Source organism: Anser anser (assembly GCF_964211835.1).
Source record: "Anser anser genome assembly, chromosome: 1".
Taxonomy (NCBI): domain Eukaryota; kingdom Metazoa; phylum Chordata; class Aves; order Anseriformes; family Anatidae; genus Anser; species Anser anser.
In genome coordinates, this window is record NC_139720.1 from 175100480 (window position 1) to 175121560 (window position 21081).

Genomic DNA, 21081 nt, shown 5'->3' on the forward strand with positions numbered 1-21081 from the left:
AGGGTAACACAAGACAAAAAATAATTAGATGTCAAAACCACACAGTAAAATAGCCAGTAGTTTAGACCTGTGAGACACGTGTACCTGTATATCAAACCACAGTTTCTTCTAACATACCTGAGAATTTTCTGAATATATTAACTAGTAGTTCAGCTTCTGAGAATTAAGCAGAACTTCATTTTAGAAAGATGTAAAGGTTATAGCTCCATTCAAAACTGCTTCATAATATAGCATGCCATACAGGCATGCATAATGTCATTTAAATGTATCTGATGACAAATTTTTACCCTGATTCCCCAGTCCTTGCTATCTGTAAGGTTTTTGTTTGTTTGTTTGTTTGTTTTGGAAATGCTAGATTTATTTTTCACTGCATTTGAAAACTTGGCTCAAATGCCGTAAGACTAGATTGAAAAGAGAAAATGAGATAAGAATTTTATTCCAATAAATAAACTATTCCCACGTTAATAAAATGCTTAGAATGATCAGTGAGATCAGTGACAAATTACAAAGCAATTTTATACAAAGCAGCTTGTAGGTATTCATTAAAAAGAATAAGAATAAGAATTAGAATAATAATAAGAGTAAGAATCAAAGAATAAGTACAGGAATTTGTCTGAGATAGGGCAGATTCAAATCCAAAATGTAGACATCACACCCACCCTTCCTTCCTTCCTTCCTTCCTTCCTTCCTTCCTTCCTTCCTTCCTGCCTTCCTGCCTTCCTGCCTTCCTGCCTTCCTTCCTTCCTTCCTTCCATGCTGATTCTTTAAACAACAATGAAACCATTGTCTTCTCTTCAATTCCCATATACGAATAACAGGCAAGCAACTATCTACATGGGTAACCATAGAATATTGTGCCAAATTTCAAAATATATCACTGAGTTGTGCTCTAAGTATCTCTCAAAATATGTCACTGAGTTGTGCTCTAAGTATCTCACAATTCTTCCAGTGATTGCACATTTGAGGGAAGAATTTGGCCTATATGATATAAGTGTTCTACTCGGTATGCCGATAGCACTAAAGAACCATAAAAGAACCTGTAAAACTCAAAATTATCTCACAGAGCTATGGAAGACTTTTTTTTTTTTTTGATCACTTTCAATTTTTTAAAATGTTTCCTGTAAGACACTTTGTCAACATTACTCTTCATTATATCTCCAAGTGTTGACACCAAATCAAAGCTGTAGCAGTTCATGTGTCCCTTAAGAAAAGAAATGACTCCATTAACTTGTTCTATTGTTGCTGAAGGTGAACATAAATTCCATAAAAACAGGGAACATAACAACTGTTTTTTCAATCTGAGATAAGTTTGCAGTTGTATCTTTTTGATGCTGATGTCTTTTCACTTCAGTAATGAAAATAAAACAAACATAACGCTTGTGCTAGATACTGTGCTGTCATCACATCAGAATATTTACAAGGAAAAACTTGTTTTCTTTGGGCTAGTGTTTGAAAATTATCTAAGTCAAATGAGAATAGCAAGAACAGTACAGCATCTTCTGTTCCTAGTGCTGGAATTTCAATGTCAGAATTAAAGTGTTCATCTTTTAGTTATTTCAGTCTGATATAACCACATGGGAAATGTGCTTTTTGGACAGATTACATAACCCTTGTATAAGGACTTTTCACCTTGTATAAATTACATGGTTAATAATATGCAAACTATCAGTTACTCCACAGATTCTCTGTTACCATTTTTCTCAGTCTTTTCAAGATAGAGTCCTGAAAACATTGAATCAGTTTTTAAGGAAAATAGTAAATAAATAAATAAGGTGTGTGTGTATGTGTATGTGTTCTTTCTTATCTTACTGTAGTGTACAGCAAGTTCACATAGCACAGGAGGAAATTTATCTTTCTCTTTTTTTTTTTTTAAAGAAATCACTACTCTGTGTCAACATTGACCACATTGAGTACGAAATTGCTTTTAACCGGACACAGTATCTGGAACTTCCGCTTATACTGAGTTTGGGGAGATAAAAAGGCAGAGAGACACCCTTTTCCTTTTGGCTGCTCTCCCCAGAAATGATTCAGTAGTATCTTTGAATCTTATATGAGCACTGAAATTTGGAAAACTTGCATTCTCTTTCAACTCTAGAGCTGTTCCTTTTTTTTTTTTCTTTTTTTTTTTTCGCTTCAAATATTTAAAAACATAAGCAAACATGAAAAATATGAAAAAAATGACTAGCATTTTTTTAGGTGTTATTTTTCAAAATCTATGTTTTAAATATAGAAATACTGTTGATTTATATGTATCTTTTTCCAAGAACATTTATATAAACAGAATGTTTCTTCCAGGAACTGTTACGTTCTTTATCCATCACTTATAATACTGTCTTAGTGAGTATTATTTGATAAAGGCAGATAAAAATGAAAGAGTCATAGTGATGCTTTTCATTGGAACACAGCAAATTAAAGACTTGTTCAGTAAATACTTGATAATATATCAGAGTTCCAGTTAATTTCTAAGTTATGTTTTCACTGCCTCTTAAAATGGGACATCTGATGTGATACTGCCGAAAAGGAGGAGATTCAGGCTCAAAAAGAGGTACCAAACAACATATGTGAGAAATGTCTTACAATACTTGCAAAGCATCTTTATTCTTTGTAACTTTGATCACAAAATACCCAGTCACCCTTTAGCTGTGGATAACAAAGTTGAAACTTGCATAAGCAAACTTTGTCCATTGCTTATCATATATTACATTACATACCATGCTTCTGGCTTTTTATCAATATCCAAATACTAAGTTCTGGGAAAACTTTATACTTCTTAATTTAAATTGATTTTTTTTCCTAATCTTTAGATAGGGCAATGAGGCAGTTCTTTTTTAACAAGAGTATATGTGTTTAAATGTCCTTGAAGTCATTAGTTTCTCTACATTTCACAAATGTAATTGACAATTGCATACATTCTTTTATTGTGAATTAAGAGGTATTTAATCTTACAAAATGAATGTTTAGAGTTTGCCAGTTACCTTATTTTTAAATGCAGATTTATACTAAACTACTTCAACTTTAAAGTCAGAATATAAATCTTGATAAATTCAGTTTCTGACTGAAAATATGAATTAATTTATTTTCAGAAGTCATTTTATTGTATCTGTTTTAATAATGAGGAAAATCAAACCTATTACTACATCCCCCAAAGTTAAAAAGTAGCAAGCCAATGAATTTTTAGTATTATTAAATTGGACGTGAAAGTGACAACTAGAAAGAAAAGAAGTGACAGGTGTATGATTAAGGTAGTTAACGAATTTCAGTTTTGACTGCTTGCAAATTTAACAATTTAGTACTCACTCGAAATATATTTTTCCTAGCAGTTGCCTGAATAGTTACTGACGTAACACAAGACTTACAAAATCTTTCTGAAAATGTTGTAAAGTAAAAAACAAACAAACAAACAAACAAAAAAAAGTAATTGTATTTTTTTCCTTTTTTTTTCTTGTTTTTATTTGGTAGGTTGGTTGGTTTTGTTTCCTAATACATAGAATAAGTGAATATGTAGATAAGTGAAATGTGTAATGCAGTTCTTCGCTCCATGGCTAGTGGTCTATATGCAGTCTATAAGTCTATAATGTACAAATACCAGATGAGAAAGAACAGAAAATACAATTCTGTGTATAGATGAAAGTTTTTGTTTTTGTTGTTATTGTTGGTTTATGATTCAAAATGAGAAGCAAATGGTTTATATATATACGTACATATATATATATGTATATTTCACAGAGACGCACACTATTGTCTGTGAAAACAGTGAAGATAGGTATGGGGTAAGGGATTTTCCTGCTTGAGCAATATCCTCCTTTTCATTTCTTGTTGGGTTTATGTTTACAATGTATACACTGTGGCAATACTCAGAATAACAGTTCTCTGTATACTGCTGTGATTCAGGATTTTCAGAATATCATTCAGTTATATCACCCATCATCATCGTAGTCATCCACTTGTAATCTATATAAAATTTATTTATGGTACTAAAATACTACATTCATTTGAATTTTATGATTTCTTGGCATGACAGGTAAAAGAAACTGATTGAAAAGGAAATGAAGGAAACTACATCAAACACAGAGAAATGCCAGTAAACAATTTCTTCACATCTATTATTGACAAAAATTACTCTGAATAAAAATAAGACTTACTATTTCAATCTAATTGTCATAGAAATGTTTCTGGATACTGGCATGTATACAGACAATCTAGTAATTTTGGAATACATGAATTACTGTTGTTCACATTCATTTAATATTTGTTGGAAAGAGATTCCCTGGCTTTTTTTTTTTTTTTTTTTTTTTTTTAGGGGTGAGAGAGAGGTTTAATTGTTTGACTTTATTTCTTGAAAATAAAAAAAATAGCTTCTCGCTTGAGTGCTAATGTGAACAGCATGTTTATCTTTTTCAGATTATACATTTGAAAAGGATCCAATGAGAGACCAATGCAGAAATCACAGTATGAAATCTTGCTAGAGACCAGCTACAGCTTGACAAAAGACTGATAAAAATATATTTAGTATCAGTTTTGACTATTTATTTCCATCATCATCTTTTTATACTAAAAATAGAGGCTATTTCTAAAAAGCTTTCTTGCTTACAGTATTATATCCCTAGCTAGTCATAATCATCTGCTTGTAACCTCACAACTGGCTGTGGAGTAAATGCCTGTGATGTCAAAGCAAAGGTTATTCAGTTGATGTGCTATCACCGAGAATGGTTTAAAATAAATAAATAAATAAACAACAGATTTTGATTTCATGCAAATGTGCTTACCATCTGAAATTCAATAGGAAGATGGACAAAGATGTAGGAAAAATTAAAATAATAATAAGAAAAAAAAGTGAATTTTAAAAGAAGAATTTTTCTCTGGAATATTAATTTCTGCTTACTATTAAGGAGGATTTTAAAGCTTGAAATATATTTCTTCTCTGTTGTGTCTTATCTTAATAAACTCCTCATCTTTTTCCCTCAGAAATTATTTTTACATAGGACGTTTCCCTCAACTTTTTGAAGATAGGACCATCTCTTGTGTTTTGCTCTCGGATCTGTGTGCTGTGCTTGTGTACACACATGATGAAGAACAGTAATAACAAGTAACTTTTTTTTTTTTTTTGAGAAGTGCAAGCACATGCAGAGATCCAAAGATAATGTTTAGACTATGCAATGTTCAGAACCGCAAAGCTTAAAAGGCATCTGATTGCAGGTCTTAGGTTCTGTTAGGTTCTCAGATTGGGATACACAACAGCTAGAATGATAAACCATGGGTCAAACAATATTGCTTTTCCCTGTATAAAATAAACCAAACCTAGATTTGGAACAGGAATTCAGAGGGTGGAACTGATTCCTGTGTTCCTAAGATAGCTTTGCCTCCTATATATTTTATTTATTTTAGGATACACAAATGAATAAAGTGAAAGAAGTAGAGGAGACAAAGCTCCTCTTGCCGTCTGAGTTTTCCTATGTTTATGACAAAGTGACTTGGTATATGATGTGCTTCTTTTTCACCTGCTTCTGGCAGGTGAAATGAGAAGAGTCTTAAGGCCTTCCTAGCTAAGTTCTGTTTACCACCCCTATGTAGTCAACATAACAGTTGGAAGATTTATTTTTATTTTTGAGTAGCCAAGAGTGGTGTTTTCTAAAATATAAGTGTTTTGCTAGATGTACAAGTGTTCACTGCCTGCTAAGAGGCTTATGCCTCTGGTCCAACAGTTTCTTTTTTCATCAATAGGAAATTGGATTAATAAGTAAATGAATATACTGAAAAAATCTTCAGAGTAGCCTGCTGATTTGTTTTTGTAATATAGTATCACTCTGATTGGTGCCCCCTTCTTGATGTGTGAATAGATACACACAGAGAAAACAATGACAGACTATGAAATAAAAGAAGAAAAAGGAATGTTTGATTGTTCCAAAATATATTAAAAAGTTTCATGGTAATGATAGAAATCTTTGGATCTGGCAATTTTATGTCTGAATATTGATGATCTGATTTGCTCAAAGCCATACTTTATCTGTGACCAAATATCAAAGTGATATTGGTTTTAGTGATATGGTTTTAGTGTTAGAACAAAGCTTTAACCATGTTGTCATACACAGTTCCATCATCTCCTTCTTATTTTAATAACTCATATTCTAATAATGTAATACCAGTTCAAAATGTGCCTTAGTATTGCTATTGTCTTCCCTGGCTGAAAAACTTTACTTTTGATTTCTAAGTGTTTTTGTTCTTGTTGTGATCCCCCACACACACATTCAGAAGAACACTATATATATTTTTATATACACAAACTGACTTTTATTGTACAACCTGTTCTGGGTTGTTGAAATATTAACATATAAAAGCTGCTGTGAACTGAAATTGTCAAGTTTCACACTACTATTTAAAGCCTGATTTTCACTAAACAAAATATTCCACTAACAGCAGTCTGGAAAGATTGTAGTTTGCTTTCTGACACTATGGGGTGATGGTAAGAATAAGAACAAAAAGATCAGGAAGGAGAAAGTGTTAACTTTACCAAAATATATTTGTTTTCAATAAATAACTGTGTATTATCTGTTCCGTGAGACAGAAAGAGCTACCTTGGACTAAGTTCACAATTTTCAATGTCATATTTCTCATGATAGGTAAAAAAAGGACATAAATTTATGGGTACAGTTTGGTTGCCTCAATTCTATCAGTTAAAGACTGACATAATATGAGGAGTTAACAGTGAAAGGAATGAAAAAGTAAAGTTAAGGCTTTGCCACTGGAAATGACAAAGACTTCGAAACTCTGGCAAGCAAAATGAGATGATAATTCATTCACACACACACACCAAAAAAAAAAAAAAAAAAAAAAAAAAAAAGCACTTTGTAATAAAGTGTCCTGGTTTTAGCTAGGATAGAGTTAATTTTCCTCTTAGTAGCTGGTAGGGTGCTATGTTTTGGATTTAGGATGAGAATAATGTTGATAACACACTGATGTTTTAATTGTTGTAGAGCAGTGCTTACACCAAGCCAAGGACTTTTCAGCTTCTCGTTCTGTCCTGCCAGTGGGCAGGCTAGGGGTGCAGCAGGAGCTGGGAGGGGACAGACCCAGGACAGCTGACCCAAACTGGCCAAAGGGGTATTCCATACCATCTGATGTCATGCTGAACAATATATAGGGGTGGCGAGCCGGGGCGGGGGGGGGGGGGGGGGGGGGCGGCTGCTCAGGGATAGGCTGGGCATTGGTCAACGGGTGGTGAGCAATTGTATTGTGCATCACTTGTTTTGTACATTTATTATTATTATTATTATTATTATTATTATTATTATTACTATTATTACTATGATTTTATTTTCTGTCCTAATAAACTGTCTCTATCTCAACTCACAGGCTTCAGTTTTCTCGTTTCTCTCCCACATGCCAGAGAGGGAGGGGGGAGGGCGAGCGAATGTCTGTGTGGTGTTTAGCTGCCGGCTGGGTTAAACCACAACATAAAGTTAAGGATCCATCCACATACACAGGATGAATGAAGCCAAGATCTCTCTCCCTCTCTCTCCCCCTCTCCCTCTCTCCCTCCCCCTTCTCCCTCTCTTTCCCCTTCTCCCCCTCAACCCTCCCACTTACTCCCTCTGTCACTCTCTCCCTCTCCTTTCCCCCCCCCCCCCCCACCCCCTGATGCTTCTTCTTCTTTCATCAGAGTTGTATTTACTGTGATTCAAGGAACTTTTAATTTTCATGAGATCGCAGCATAACAACTTTGCAGATTCCCCGGATCCTCCCTTATTTTTCAAAGATATGTGTAATACTTGCCTTTTTACAGTAATCGGGAAACTTCTCCAACTGCCATGATCTTTCAAAGATGATCACCAGGCAGTTCCTCTCTGTGATGATGTGTTGGTTGGTCAGAGGTCTCTGATTGATGCTTCCTTTTTGGTCACTTGATCTTCCATGCCTGTTAACATGGCACTTCACTTATTCAGTAAGTGAATATCTTCAGATAGACAGAGACTTCTTTCTGCTGATAGAATTCATAAGCTTCTAGCAGCATTTTACACTGCTGGTAAACATTCAAAGGCTTCATATTGAGCATCTAACTGTGGAGACCTCTCACAACCTTTCTGGGATTATGTTGGCCTGAGCTGGTTCAAACAAGTTCCCTAGTAGTAAAATGGCCATTGCCTCACTTTTTGAGGTTGAAGCCCTGGAAATACTGTATTGGGTGAAGGTGTGACAACCCAAGGTAGTCCCTGCATAATAGACAGTAGTTCTTCATGCTCAATGCGAGTGTGGAAGGCTGTTCTAAGTTTTCCAAGCATTGTCTGGAAACTAGTGAGACTGAAGCAGACTGTTAGAAAACCCAAGCAGACCCAGACTGAGAAGAAGGAGGAAGAAACCCACATTCTGAACAGCATACTGCTGGTAAATACCTCAAGATGTTGCTGACTTGCTGTCATACTCCCTTACCACCTTCCATGAGGGAGATTGAAACTGTCACTCTTAGAACTCAGAGGCGTGGGTAAAACATAACACTGGAGAAACATGGTAAATACTAGGAAGGTTTTTATGTTTGTTTGTTTGTTTGTATTTTAAAAGAAATCTTAACAATATTATTAATATATCTTTATATGTTAGTTTGGATAAAGAGTGTTAATATTACTGCAACTTAGATTGATAACTATTCTTTTTTGATTACACTGATAAAACAGTAATTGGACTAAGAATAAATTATAGTTGTATATAGTTAGTGTGTTCCCGTCTGTCTAAAAGGCAAAAACTTGCAGACACCCCACTCACAGTCTTCATTCATGCAAGCACAGCCTTTCATGGTTCCTCCTTACCTGCTATGATGGGTTTGGACATTTGCTACTGCAGGGTCTCAACATTAAATTGGGTACCCCTGTTTATTTTCCCTCATACACTGTTGTCTGTCCCTTCTCCCACTGGTATTTCATTTGGTTGCTCAGCGCTTCCACTACAATGTGCCTGACATAGTAAAGGCCGCCAGTACCTTCATCCTCAGTATAAGGCACCAAATATTTCTTGTGGCCTAAGACCTGTATGGCTATGCCCTTCTGTATAATGTCTCCAGAATGCTGGAGCTATACCCACGGCCTACCTCTACCATGATCACAGCAACTCATCTCACACTACTGGTGGGCCACCAGCCACATCAGTTTCTCTGTTAATTCTCTGTTTGCTAGCCCTGTTGCCACATTCCTCTGGTCACTGGTGCTCTGAAGCAGCAGCTATGTAAGTGCTCCCCATATAACAAGAACCTGTCACTCTCTTACTGGTAAGACAACAGAGTCTGAAGGTGTTCTCACTCCCAGGCAGAAAACAGCAATTAGAAGCAGAATACCAGCTATGTGTGTGAAGAGTATATAACCCCTGTGGACAACTGCTGGTCCCTGTGCAAACCATTCATTAGTTTACTGAGGGATGTGATAGCGTAACATTCTCCTCCTCAGCTGAGGGGCTGAGGATAAGGACTTCTCATAACAGTTTCAGAAAGTTCTCACTTTTAAAAATATTTAAGAAAGAGAATCACAATGTAATGGATTTGAAACATTATTCCACTGCTTATGGCATATAAAATGCATGTACAAATTCATTCTTTGTGCTTTCCTTAATGTAAATTTGAAAATGAAGAATAATGCTTTCTTTTTCTTCTTTCTTTCTTTCTTTCTTTTCTTCTTTCTTTTCCTTTCTTTCTTTCTTTCTTTCTTTCTTTCTTTCTTTCTTTCTTTCTTTCTTTCTTTCTTTCTTTCTTTCTTTCTTTCTCTTTCTTTTTCTTTCTTTCTTTCTTTTCTTTCTTTCTTTCTTTCTTTCTTTCTTTCTTTCTTTCTTTCTTTTTCTCTTTCTTTTTCTTTCTTTCTTTCTTTCTTTCTTTCTTTCTTTCTTTCTTTCTTTCTTTCTTTCTTTCTTTCTTTCTTTCTTTCTTTCTTTCTTTTTCTTTCTTCCTTCCTTCCTTCCTTCCTTCCTTCCTTCCTTCCTTCCTTCCTTCCTTCCTTCCTTCCTTCCTTCCTTCCTTCCTTCCTTTTTCTTTCTTTTTCTTTCTTCCTTTCTTCCTTTCTTCCTTCCTTTCTTTCTTTCTTTCTTTCTTTCTTTCTTTCTTTCTTTCTTTCTTTCTTTCTTTCTTTCTTTCTCTTTCTTTCTCTTCCTTCCTTCCTTCCTTGCTTCCTTCCTTCCTTGCTTCCTTCCTTCCTTTCTTCCTTTCTTCCTTTCTTCCTTTCTTTCCTTTCTTTCCTTTCTTTCTTTCTCTTTCTTTCTTTCCTTTCTTTCTTTTTCTTTCCCTTCCTTCCTTCCTTCCTTCCTTCCTTCCTTCCTTCCTTCCTTCCTTCCTTCCTTCCTTCCTTCCTTCCTTCCTTCCTTCCTTCCTTCCTTCCTTCCTCCCCCTCCCCCTCTCCCTCCCCCTCCTCCTCCTCCTCCTCCTCCTCCTCCTTCTTTCTGCTAATATAGCTGCAGCAAGGGAATAAATGACCCTCAAAGCTTTCTCTTTGCAATCCATGCATCCACTTTTCATTCATACTGAAAGACATGTTGAAGATGAGTCTGAATGAGTAAGTATGAAACTGTTAAAGACTGTTAAAGACTGGCAGAGGAGTTATGAATTCCATCTCTTCTAGAGCAAAAAAATAATATATATATATATTTATATATATAATATATATATATATTTATATTTTTATATATTTATATTTATATTTTAGTTTTTTATATATATATTTATATACATATATATATATTTATATATATATTTTTCTGAAGTTTAAATTCAACATTCACCTGCAGCAGCATACAAAAGCATTTCCCCATGCTACTAATTTTAACATATTAACCACAGACAATAATGGACAGCATCTTCTATTTGAATAGACATTTTATGGGCATTCACAGAACTCTGAACAAAGATATGAATACTACTGAAGAGCTGTGAGGTACAGCAATAAAAGGGAATATTTATGGAGATTCCTGTCCTTAATTGTCCATGGACTGTATGTAGTCAATTTCTTTCAGTTATAAAGGGTAAACACTATATTCGTTATTATAATTGCAAGAGTGGGTCTATTTTATAAAAGCTACCCTATTTTTTTATATTTTTCACAATGTAAATTTTATTTGTAAAAAACAGCTAAGTTAACAGTAAATTTAAGTCAGAATCAAAAGAGTGTTCAGTTAAACTTGCTTTTGAATATTTTTTCATGAAAAACTTTGATCTTCATGCCATGCTTGAAACCTACAGGAGGCAATAGAAATTTTCCAACTCACTTTGATGGGTTTTAGAGCAAGCTGGTAACTTTAATGTGCCTATTCAAGTTTCTTGGGCTTAGTAATAGAGAGATTTGTAACTAAATTCTAATAGCAGGTTATGATTTAATTACAAGAACAGTTGTCCTAAGTTTAATCTGTCACTTAAAGCTGTGCCCCAACCCCCCATCCCCACCCCCCTTTATTTTTCCCCACTTCTATGGATATTCTTCATAACTTATTTTTCTTAAAGTGGAACTGCTTGCCCTGAGAGTGCCTTGACATGACAGCAGGCTGCACACCATGACCTCTATTTGGGCAGGAATACCTCTCAAGTTTACTTTTGCAGATTGAGAGGACCCTTATTGCTACAGATAATCAGTAAGCAGACTGGGAAAATAACAGCATGATAATGTGCCATAATGGTGCTTTGTGATCACACTTTATAATCTTAGTTAAGTAGCATAAAGAATTTGTGTAATGCATATAATCCTTTAGACACAAACCTTTGACCAAGTCTGGGACTAGGAGTGAATTCAGCTGCACCTAGGCTCCTTATCTTGTAGGTTCAGGGAGTTTAGAAAGCCAGGAGGTCAACTCTCAATCTTGTGACTCAAGAGGAGGGTTTGTTTCCTTGATGCAATGTCATCTAACCCAGTTTCTTATGCAGTCTGTATGTAGTATATAATGTCTTTCATTTAGTGACTTTCAGTAGTATATAGCATCTTTTAAATAGTGTGTTTTGGAGTGTATCTTCCAATTATAATCAAGTGTCCTTTTACATCACTGAATCTTTGTTAAATTACATAAGCTATGTTATCAATAAATCATACTTCTGCTTCTTCATAAGACGTAAGTTCTACTTTCTCCCACTTGTCACTAGGGGAGACTTAGGTGACCATCTCATAGGCCTATATATATAATATAACATATTGTAATGTAATGTTGTAATGTATTGTAAAGCACTTGCCGAGGTGATCGGCTCCAGGACAGACGCGTTCTGCAGCGGAGTGGGGGATCGGGACCGGCAGGGCTTTTTTTCCGGCATCGAGGCTGCTCGAGGGAGCCGCCAGGACCCGGCAGCCCTCGCGAGGGAGGCTGACGAGGCGTAGGCGGAGCCAGCAGCGCCCCCTCCCCGGCCGTTCAAAGCAGCCCCTAGGGAGCGCAGCGACCAGGGCGGGCAAACAGGGCGTGGCGCGTCAGAAGGGCAGGGCGCGGCAGTTCGCGCAGGCAGGATGAGCAGGGAGGGCACCTCGCCCGTCTTTTGCAGTGGTCTTTCACTTTGGTACTTGTAACCTGCCTGCGAGGAACCTGGCCATGTTATCAACCAGGCAGAAAACCATGACCTCCGCATCTCTTGAGGCCTCTCCAGCCACAGTCACCGATGTGGCTACTCAGATGGAGGGCTTGGGGAAACACACAGTTGTCCAGGTCTTGGGCTGCAGGGTGTGCCCGAGTCTTCTGTCGGTATCCGACAGCAGCGGCGAGGGGTATGCCTGTGGGAGGTGTGCTCAGGTTGAAGAGCTGCTCAGCCAGGTAGCGGAGCTTTGGAAGGAGGTGAGCAGGCTCAGAAGCATCAGGGAGTCAGAGAGGGAAATTGACTGGTGGAGGTGTACTCTTCCCTCTCTGAGACAGACTCACGAGCCTGCCATAGCACAAATGTCTCCTGCTACGCAGAAGACAGAAGTTCCCTCATCCCGCCAGGCAGCAGGAGGGGACCTAAGCCAAGGGGGGGAATGGAGGCAGGTTCCTGTTCGGGGTGGTAGGCGAGCCCTGTCCCTGCCCACCTCACCTTCCCATCTACCCTTATATAACAGGTACGAAACCCTAGAACATGACAACCAGAACAACGAAGCAGGCGAAAGCCCGTCCCGGTTGGTGAGGATGCCTAAGGCAAGGTCCCCTACCCCCTACATTGCTACATCAGCTCTCATAAAAGAAAGAAGGGTTATTGTCATGGGGGACTCCCTTTTGAAAGGGACAGAGGGCCCAATATGCCGACCAGACCCTACCCACAGGGAAGTCTGTTGCCTCCCTGGGGCTCGGGTGAGAAACTTCACTAGGAAAGTCAAGCGCCTGGTACGGCCCACCGACTACTACCCACTACTGGTCTTTCAGGCTGGTAATGACAAGGTAGCAACGAGAAGTCCGAGAGCGATCAAAAGGGACTTTAGGGCTTTGGGGCGACTACTTAAAGGATCAGGGGCACAGATTTTGTTTGCGTCTGTCCTTTCAATAGGAGGGATCGAAGCTGACAAGCAGACTCGTCACATTAACACGTGGCTTCGGGACTGGTGCAACCGGCAGAATTTTGGGTTTTTCAATCACGGGAAGGTCTACAGGACCCCGGGCCTGCTGGCACCAGATGGGATGCGCCTCTTTCAGAGAGAGGTGAGGATTTTTGCTCAGGAGTTGGCAGGGCTGATAGATAAGGCTTTAAACTAGAGTCAAAGGGGGAAGGGGATAGAACTAGGCACGCCGGTGACGAGCTAAGAGATGTTGTGCTAGAATCAGAGGGACTGTGTGCTAGTGAGGCCCTTCGGTCAACTACACAAGGTGCTGCGTGTAGGGAGGTGCGTTTGAAGTGCTTCTACACAAACGCACACAGTATGAGGAATAAAATGGACGAGCTAGAAGTCTTGGCCCAGTCCCACAGCTACGACATCATTGGCATAAGCGAAACCTGGTGGGATGAGTCCTGTGGCTGGTGTGTTGCAATAGATGGTTACAGGCTCTTCAGGAGGGACAGGCAGGGTAGGCGAGGTGGCGGGGTGGCGATGTATGTGAAGCATGGGCTGGACTGTGTGGAACTTCAAGCTGGCGATGGCAAAGTTGAGAGCCTCTGGGTAAGGATTAAGGGACAAACAAATAAAGGGGATGTCGTTGTGGGAGTCTATTACAGACCACCTGGCCAGGACGACAACGCCGATGAATTATTCTTTGCAGAACTAAGAGATGCCTCAAGATCAACTGCCCTTGTCCTTATGGGGGATTTCAACTTGCCAGACGTCAACTGGGATCACCACACGGCTGACACGAGCAAGTCCAGGAGGTTCATAAAGCACCTAGATGATAACTTCTTGGTGCAGGTGCTAAGTGAGCCAACTAGGAAAGGCGCCTTCCTAGATCTGTTGCTGGAAAACAGAGAGGGTCTTGTGGGAGACGTGGCAATTGGCGACCGTCTCGGTCATAGTGACCATGAAGTGGTTGAGTTTAGAATTTATGGTGACAGAAGGAAAACTGTCACCAAAACTTCAGCCCTGGATGTGGGGAAAGCAGACTTCAGGCTGCTCAGGGAATTAGTCAGCAAGGTCCCCTGGGAAACTGCTTTTGAAGGCATTGGCGTCCATCAGTGCTGGTCCATCTTTAAGCACTACCTCCTATAAGCACAAGATCAGGCAATTCCAAAACATTGGAAGTCAGGCAAGTGGGGCAGAAGGCCGGCCTGGCTGACCAGGGATCTTCTACTGGAGCTAAGGCGAAAAAAGAAAGTGTACGGCTGCTGGAAGGAGGGTCAGGTGACGAGGAAGGAATATAGGGATGCTGTTCGTGTTTGTAGGGAGAAAATTTGTGTGGCCAATGCCCAACTAGAGTTGAAGCTGGCCATGTCTGTGGGAGACAATAAAAAAGTTTTTTTTTAGATATGTGAACAGAAAAAGGAGAACTAAAGAAAACATAGGTCTGCTACTAGGTGGGGAGGGTCTCCTCACAGACAATGATATAGGCAAAGCAGAGACGTTTAATGCCTTCTTCGCCTCTGTCTTCAACACTGATGATGGGCTTCGGGACCCAGGGTACCGTGAGCTGGAGGACCATGACGTCAGGAATGACAAACTCCCTACCGACCCTGAACGTGTGCGGGATTTGCTGCTCCACCTGGATCCATACAAGTCCATAGGTCCGGATGGGATTCATCCCAGGGTGCTTAAAGAGCTGGCTGACATCATCGCGGGACCTCTCTCAATTATTTTTCAACTATCTTGGGAATCTGGTGACATCCCATTGGACTGGAAGCTGGCAAATGTTGTGCCAATTTTCAAGAAGAGTAAGAAAGAAGACCCTAGCAATTACAGGCCTGTCAGTCTCACGTGAGTGCCTGGTAAAATTATGGAGAGGATGATCCCTGAAGTTATTGAAGCGCACCTGGGGGACAATGCAGTCATTGGTCCCAGCCTACATGGGTTCATGAGGGGTAGGTCCTGCCTAACAAATTTGATTTCCTTTTACGATAAGATCACCCATCTAGTTGATCAAGGGAAACCAGCTGATGTGATCTTTTTGGACTTCAGCAAAGCTTTTGACATGGTTTCCCATAGGATCCTACTGGACAAAATGTCCAGCATACAGCTAAACAAAACCATCATACAATGGGTGAGCAATTGGCTGACGGGCAGGGCTCAAAGGGTTGTGGTAAATGGGGCTACATCTGGCTGGCGGATGGTCACTAGCGGGGTCCCTCAAGGCTCCATTTTAGGGCCAGTCCTCTTCAATGTTTTTATAAATGATTTGGATGTAGGACTAGAAGGTGTTTTCAGCAAATTTGACGATGACACCAAACTTGGAGGAGTTGTGGACTTGGATGAGGGTGGAAAGGTCTTGCAGAGAGATCTGGACAGATTGGAGAGCTGGGCGATCACCAACCACATGAAGTTTAACAAGAGCAAGTGCTGGGTCCTGCACCTGGGAAGGCTCAACCCCAGCTATACGTACAGACTGGGCGATGAGACGCTGGAGAGCAGCCCCGCAGAGAGGGATCTGGCAGTTGTGGTTGACAGGAAGTTGAATATGAGCCAGCAGTGTGCCCTGGCAGCCAGGAGGGCCAACCGTATCCTGGGATGCATCAAGCACGGCATTGCTAGTCGGTCGAGGGAAGGGATTGTCCCCCTCTACTCTGTGCTGGTGCGGCCTCACCTCGAGTACTGTGTGCAGTTCTGGGCACCATACTACAAGAAGGACATAAAACTGTTGGAGAGTGTCCAGAGGAGGGCGACGAAGATGGTGAAGGGCCTAGAGGGGAAGACGTATGAGTAGCGGCTGAGGTCACTGGGCCTGTTCAGCCTGGAGAAGAGGAGGCTGAGAGGGGACCTCATCGAAGTCTACAACTTCCTCGTGAGAGGGAGTGGAGAGGCAGGTGACCTATTCTCTGTTATCACTAGTGACAGGACCCGTGGGAACGTTGTGAAGCTGAGGCAGGGGAAGTTTAGGCTGGACATCAGGAAGAGGTTCTTCACCGAAAGGGTGGTTGCACACAGGAACAGGCTCCCCAGTGAAGTAGTCACTGCACCAAGTCTGTCTGAATTTAAGAAGAGATTGGACTGAGCACTTAGTCACATGGTCTAAACTTTTGGGCAGACCTGTGCAGTGCCAGGAGTTGGACTTGATGATCCTTATGGGTCCCTTCCAACTCAGGATATTCTATGATTCTATGATTCTATGATTCTATGATTCTATGAACATAACATAACAAACAGGAGGAGCTGGAAGCCATCATGCAGCAGGCTAGCTATGACTTGGTTGCCATCACTGAAACGTGGTGGGACCACTCCCATGACTGGAGTGCTGCAATGACTGGCTATAGGATTTTCAGAAGGGACAGGCAGCACAGAAGGGGCGGGGGGGGGGGGTGGCTCTCTATATTAGAGAGTGTTTTGATGTTGTGAAACTCGAGGCTGAGACTGGGAATGACAAGGTTGAGTCCCTGTGGGTTAGGATTGTCGAGAAGGCCAACAAGGAAGGCATTATGGTGGGGGTCTGTTATAGACCGCCGAACCAGGATGAGGAGACAGATGAGGAATTCTACAGGCAGCTGGCAGAAGTTGTGAAATCATTGGCTCTTGTCCTCGTGGGGGACTTCAGCTTCCCAGACGTATCCTGGACACGCAATACAGCTCAGAGGAAGCAGTCTAGGAGGTTTCTGGAGAGCGTGGAAGATAGCTTCCTGACGCAGCTGGTTAGAGAGCCTACCAGGTGAGGTGCCCCACTAGACCTTCTGTTCACAAACAGTGACGGACTGGTGGGAGATGTGGTGGTCGGGAGCTGTCTTGGGCAGAGTGACCACGAAATGGTAGAGTTCTCTATTCTTGGCGAAGTCAGGAGGGGGACCAGTAAAACCGCTGTCTTAGAATTCTGGAGGGCTGACTTTGAGCTGTTCAGGACACTGGTTGGCAGAGTCCCTTGGGAGGCAGTCATGAAGGGCAGAGGAGTCCAGGAAGGCTGGGCACTCCTCAAGAAGGAAATCTTCAAGGCTCAAGAGCGGTCTGTCCCCACGTGCCCAAAGACGATCTGGCGTGGAAGAAGACCGGCCTGGCTGAACAGAGAGCTGTGGCTCGAGCTTAGGAAAAAAAAGAGGGTTTATGATCTTTGGAAAAGAGGGCAGGCCACTGAGAAGGATTATAAGGATGTTGTAAGGATGTGTAGTGACAAAATTAGAAAGGCCAAAGCTCATCTGGAGCTCAATCTGGCTACTGCCGTTAAAGATAACAAAAAATGTTTTTATAAATACATTAACACGAAAAGGAGGACTAAGGAGAATCTCCATCCTTTACTGGATGTGAGGGGAAACTTAGTGACAAGAGATGAGGAAAAGGCTGAGGTGCTTAATGCCTTCTTTGCCTCAGTCTTTAGCAGCAAAACAAGTTGTTCTCTAGATACCCGGTACCCTGAGCTGGTGGAAGGGGATGGGGAGCAGGATGTGGCCCTCGCTATCCACGAGGAAATGGTTGGTGATCTGCTACAGCACTTGGATGTACACAAGTCGATGGGGCCGGATGGGATCCACCCGAGGGTGCTGAGCGAACTGGCGGAGGAGCTGGCCAAGCCGCTTTCCATCATTTATCGGCAGTCCTGGCTATCAGGGGAGGTCCCAGTCAACTGGCGGCTAGCAAATGTGACGCCCATCTATAAGAAGGGTCGGAGGGTTGACCCAGGAAACTATAGGCCTGTTATTTTGACCTCAGTGCCAGGGAAGCTCATGGAGCAGATTATCTTGAGTGTCATCATGCGGCACTTGCAGGGCAACCAGGCGATCAGGCCCAGTCAGCATGGGTTTATGAAAGGCAGGTCCTGCTTGACGAACCTGATCTCCTTCTATGACAAAGTGACGTGCTTGGTGAATGAGGTAAGGCTGTGGATGTGGTCTACCTTGACTTCAGTAAGGCTTTTGACATCGTTTCCCACAGCATTCTCCTCAAGAAACTGGCTGCTCATGGCTTGGACTGGCGTACGCTTCATTGGGTTAAAAACTGGCTGGATGGCCGGGCCCAAGGAGTCGTGGTTAATGCAGTTAAATCCAGTTGGAGGCCGGTCACTAGTGGCGTCCCCCAGGGCACAGTGCTGGGGCCGGTCCTCTTTAATATCTTTATCGATGACCTGGATGAGGGGATCGAGTGCACCCTCAGTAAGTTTGCAGATGACACCAAGTTAGGTGCATGTGTCGATCTACTCAAGGGAAGGAAGGTTGTGCAGGAGGATCTGGATAGGCTGGACCGATGGGCTGAGGTCAACTGTATGAAGTTCAACAAGGCCAAGTGCCAGGTCCTGCACTTGGGGCACAACAACCCCAGGCAGCGCTACAGGCTCGGAGATGAGTGGTTAGAAAGCCGCCTGGCCGAGAAGGACCTGGGAGTATTGGTTGATAGTCGGCTGAATATGAGCCAGCAGTGTGCTCAGGTGGCCAAGAAGGCCAACAGCATCCTGGCCTGTATAAGAAGCAGTGTGGCCAGCAGGTCTAGGGAAGTGATTGTCCCCCTGTACTCGGCTCTGGTGAGGCCGCACCTCGAGTACTGTGTTCAGTTTTGGGCCCCTCGCTACAAGAAGGATATCGAGGTGCTCGAGAGAGTCCAGAGAAGGGCAACGAAGCTGGTGAGGGGTCTGGAGAACAAGTCTTACGAGGAGTGGCAGAGGGAGCTGGGATTGTTCAGTCTGGAGAAGAGGAGGCTCAGGGATGACCTTATCGCTCTCTATAGGTACCTTAACAGAGGCTGTAGCGAGGTGGGGGTTGGTCTATTCTCTCACATGCCTGGTGACAGGACGAGGGGGAATGGGCTAAAGTTGCGCCAGGGGAGGTTTAGGTTGGATATTAGGAAGAACTTCTTTACTGAAAGGGTTGTTAGGCTTTGGAATAGGCTGCCCAGGGAAGTGGTTCAGTCACCATCCCTGGAGGTCTTTAAAAGATGTTTAGACGTAGAGCTTAGTGATATGGTTTAGTGGAGGACTTGTTAGTGTCACGCCAGAGGTTGGACTCAGTGATCTTGGAGGTCTCTTCCAACCTAGATGATTCTGTGATTCTGTGATAATATGGCATGATATGATATGATATGATATAATTAATATACAATATAAATGAACTACCGGGCAAACATTTAAAACAAGTTTAAATGAACCCACCACCTTGATCTTGCATTTCTTATGAATACAGGTATGGGTAGCCTTGGAAAGCTGGGGCCAGTGAGGAAGGGGAAGAAAATAGGACGAAAAAGCTTGTGGTCAAGATAAAAACAGGCAGATCATTTACCAGTTACTATCACAGTCAAAACAGACTTAACTTAAGGAAAATTAATTTAATTTATTGCCAAATGTAGAGCTGGATGGTGAAACACTATATTCATGCCTTAAAACAACACCCATTCCTTCCCAGGCTCAACTTCATTCCTTTGTTCCAGACTCCTGTACACTCCTAAGTGGGGTAGGGGAGTAAGGGTGGTGTGGAAAGGGACGTTGCAGTCAGCCCGTAACAGTTCTCTGCAACTCGCCCCTCACACTTTTCCCCTTCTCCAGTCTGGGTTCTTCACAAGCCACAGTTCCTTCAGGGGATATGCACATGCTCCAATTTGTTCTGGTACCTGGAGCACCTCATCCCCTCTTTCTACTCTGTCCTTATTGCTTACATGGCTGTTTCTCTCTCTCTCTCTTTTTCTTTTTTCCCCCTTGGTCCTCATTATCATACAGTGTTTTGCCCCTTTGTACTTAAGTTTTCCCCCAAGGTGCCACCATTATGGCTGCTGGGCCCAGCCATACCCTCAGGTGGGGTCGTTAAAGCTGACTGGAACCAGCTCTGTCCGGAACAGGACAGCCCCAATCCCCTTCACTGAGGCAACCCTGAGCCTCCTCATTGCCAACACACTGACACCTACTCCTAGTGTGACAGTAACATGTTTTACTGGAATAAGCAATAAGCTTTATCTACATCTTTTCAGATAATAAATTAATACTGAAATATTTGTGTGAACAAAATAAAAATGTTCAATGTTCTTAGCTATTTTTATATCTGATATCAGATCAATGGATGGGCAGATGGACTAAGCTTGCTTGGAAGCTCCAAAGTAATGTTCATTATCTGCAGAGTGCTGAGACATTAGGATTTTATTCTGTTTGTCACATTTGGTAGATGGACAGAAATTATACAGCCAGCTTCAAATTGTAGGCTGGTGGAATTCTCCAGTAGGTGGTTTTGTTTGTTTGTTTGTTTGCTTTGTTTTGTTTTGTTTAAATTTCTTGTCATTACTAATGTATGTATGCAAAGAATTTGCTTTTCTCTGTAGGATTATCTAATTAAGTAAACTGAACGTTATTTAGTCTGGTTATGTGTATTTACATACATAAATATATTAAATACTTCTTGCTAGTGAATAGGTGTCTTCTAAATAAAAATGTCGGGAGACAAGGTGAAAAAAAAAAAGAGGTGTAAATGAAGGATGTTATGGATATCATTAGTATATGTACAGTGAAATACAAAACATTATGGAAACTTGATACTTAGACAGAAGTGCTCCAATAAAGAGAAGAAAGAATAATCTCAAAATAATACTCATTTATTTTGTTTTAACAGAAGTCATTACTGAGTTTGGAAGAAAGTAAATTGTTCTGTGTATCTTG